The sequence below is a fragment of the Argiope bruennichi genome, chromosome 6 (genome assembly GCF_947563725.1).
Source record: "Argiope bruennichi chromosome 6, qqArgBrue1.1, whole genome shotgun sequence".
Taxonomy (NCBI): domain Eukaryota; kingdom Metazoa; phylum Arthropoda; class Arachnida; order Araneae; family Araneidae; genus Argiope; species Argiope bruennichi.
The window spans coordinates 111729073-111732918 of record NC_079156.1 but is presented as its reverse complement, the minus strand read 5'-3'; positions in this window follow the sequence as shown (position 1 = coordinate 111732918).

Genomic DNA, 3846 nt, shown 5'->3' with positions numbered 1-3846 from the left:
TATTGTTTTAACATGGATCTATAATAAAGGTTTTCTCTTCACCGTCATGTTTTTCTTTCAGTATAATAAAGATTTCCCCCTAACATTTTTTTTGTGTATGTGTGTGTGCGTGTGTGTTTTTCTCAGTTTTGTCCTCAGTTAATTCAGGATAAGTTTTTGACTTCTGAGTTTTAAGATTACAGTAATATAGTAAAGGGGGGGGGGTTAAAATTTTCAAATTTATCTGGTATCAGAGCAGAACTTCTATTATAAACATGTTAATTTATAAAAAATAAAAATCAAAGCTTTATTTTTCCAATTTTGCTAATAGCAATAAACTGCAATGAAATAGTGCATAAATAAAGAGTTATAATAACACTCAAAAGAAATTCAGATATTCCAAATTAACAGCAATAATGCTCTGAAATCAATTCTCAATTATAAAGTTCTAGATATGCATTCAATTTTTTTGTCATTTAAGTTTTTTTTTATTATTATTTCCTTCTTTGAACATTGAAATCAGCTCTACGAATGCAATTTATTTTGATAAACAAAATCCTCAAAATTAACCTTTTAATTATTACAAATTATTAGATCTTCATAAGAAGTTTTACAAAATGCATCTTGGGTAATTTTTAGCGTTATTGTCAATCAGTATGATATACCTTAGGTATATTTCTTATATGTGTGAGTGCATGCGTGTGTGTTTATCCCTAAGTTATCTATACTTAAAAAGTAATATTTGTTTGTCACCAGAATGTCCAAACAAAATCTATTGCATTTATAGCCATGAAATTTGAAATTTAGTTAGGTGTAACAGTGACTGTTTCCTGAATCTCAACTTGTAAAATTTAATGTAGAAATTTTTTATTGTTTTATGTTGTTAAGAGCATCATTTTTAATGATTGTTGGGGGATAAAAAAATTCTGTGTAAGAAAGTGTAATAATACTTTTTTAAAAATTTGAAATGAACCTTTTATGTAAGTTAACAGTTTGTCTTAATTATAAAACTTAAACCCATTTTCAATTACCGTTACACTCGCGGAACTAAATATTTTATTTTATGAAGAACTAGTCATTTCTAAATTATTATTATTATTATTATTATTTTTTTTTTCCAAATTTAATTTTCAGCATTTTTTTTTTTTTTTTTTTAAATCTTCAACTGTTATAATACCATTTGAAACCGAAGAACAACACTCTTAGAATAAAGTTATTTTTCAATCTGCAGGATCTGAGTAAGAGGGGTATTTTTCAATTTCAATGAAGTCGAATTTTTCCACCAATAAAGCAGATATCTACCTGAAATTTTTACCACATACTCTCTCCTTTGTTATTCATACTTAAGTGAAATTTTAAAAATTCACTGCTTTGCACTTTTTAAAAAGTTCTTAAACTATTTAAGCTATCATAACGATTGACAGTTCAATGTATAGATCTTTCTAATACCTGTAGCTTTTAATTTCCACTACACAAAGTATAAAGAAATTTCGTAATCATCATAAAATTGGAACTCGGGATTCTTGTCTTCGTGTCTATAAGTGACAAATATAATTCAAAAACACTTCAAGTTAGATGGAAATGAAATTTGGTATATTGTCCATTTCTATCAGATTTTGGGAAAATCCAACCAAAGAAAGTTTGCCTATCCAGCTGTCTAAATACAATTTAACATGATAACTACAAAACGAAGATAGCTAGATGGATAAAATTTGGCTTACAAGTTTAACATCTAAAAGGTAGATAGATACCTCTCAAATTTGGCACCAAACCAGCCAAAAGGTTGATTTTCTGTTGTCTATACTTTCACAAGCATGTAAACGCGAGAGCTTAAAAATGTAACGAGTTCAGTATATGAAACTCACAACTCACTATAGGATTTTATATCAACAATTGTAACTCTCCATGAAATTTCTGTTTCGTTTAGTTGGAAACAACGCATCTGAAACACGAGTTCGATTTTCAGGTATTATAAACATTATGCCAGAGATTTATCGCTTAGAATAGTACATTGGATTCAACAAAAATGTTAGATTCACGCCAAAGATCAAGATTTCGTTACGATTGTTTGGAAATGCAATGTAAGTCAGCCGTGCGCAGTCTTATCCAAGGTCCATAGTTTTATGCGGCTGGTGGAGGATAGCACCTTTAGTTTTATTAACGTCGCGTTTCAAAGTAATACTGGGGCTGTTTTGAAACGGACCTCGTAATTTTGAACAGCGTTCAGATAACGAGGACGACATCTGAGGTGATACCCACCCTTCTCTCCAAACATCCGCACCACGGCAGCGGAAGGATGTTTGACCTTGACCGATTTAATGTGCACCAGACCCGCTTACACGATGGTTCTTCGGTGGAATGGGTCTCGAACCTGAAACCCTCCAGTTCCGAAGCCGAGACCTTGGCGCCTTTAATAAAGAGTATACGAGAAAGTTTTGTGAGTTTAGTTTTCTTTCTCAGAGTTTTTTTTTTTTTTATTTAAACGCGAAAAATGGATATTTCAACTCCTCTCCTTATCTATGTGCAAATTTAGACAGTTAATTTTGGATAACCTACTCAATAGCTTACATCAATAAAATTGCTGTCATATAATTTTTCCAATAAAAAAGTACAATTCTGTAGAGTTGAACTTGAAGGAAAAAACGGGATGATGCTACACTGTATTAACCGATGCACGCCTTCTATCATATCTTGCACGTCACGTGGTTGCTACTAATCATGTTACTATGACGTCACTGGATTTGACAACATTGTAAGATAAAAAATATATATATATATATTCCATCGGGAGTTTCATAAATATACGCTTTCTTCCCAATTGAATCGGATGACGTCACGATTTACTGTTTGGAGTTCGTATGAGTAAAATTATATTTATAGTAACTGCACTCATTCATTCAATCGTCTGCAACCTTTTAAATTATTTTTGCGATTAGCATAAAGAAACTTATCAAACTTATTACTTATCATTAAGCAAACGAATATTGCTGCATGGTGTGATAAGAGGAATAAGAGATAGATTTATGCGTAGATGTTTTTAAGTCACATTTATAGATAATAAATTGTGTAATAGACAAATTCACGAGTGTGGTTTATTGGTTTATTTCATATATTTGATGACATTTAAAATTGAATGACTCAGTATTGTACCCCCCCCCCCCCCCGAAACTTAGTAACTTGTGAACACGGTTATCATAATTTAGTTACTTCATTGATATTTAGTGTAATCAAATTCGGTTGGGACTTGCTTGATTGCTTTTGATTCCTTCTATAATACATATTCGACTACCCGAAATTTAGTGAACAATCCATAACATAGAAACTATTCAAAATGCGCAATCTATTTACGACTCAATAGTAATTTTTAAACGATTAGAGACAGGTATACAGTTAAATTCAAAAATATTTTAATATTTAAAAGATTATAGGAAAAAAATAATATTTAATATTTTTTGAGTCACTGAATAGATTTCTGAAAAAATTACAAAGTTCGAAATTTTTATTGTCTTCTGGTCCTATTAAACTTATTTAATTCAATTACATTCTAAACAGAAAATGTATTTCTCTTCTACAACCAAAACGATGCGAGTTATGAAATTCATTAATAAAGACCAATCGACGATCGTCTCGAGGAAACAATGTTCGTTCATTCGTGATTTTTTCTCAACTGTTGAAATAGTCTAAATATCAAAATTCAAATTCAAAATTTTATAATTTGAGAAAAGTAATAAATTTATAACTAATAATAATAAAAAATAATAATACTAACAATAATAAATTTATAACTAAAAAGTAATAAATTTTATAACTTTTATATAATTTTATAATTTATTAAAATTTTATAACTTTTAACTAGCATAAATTCAA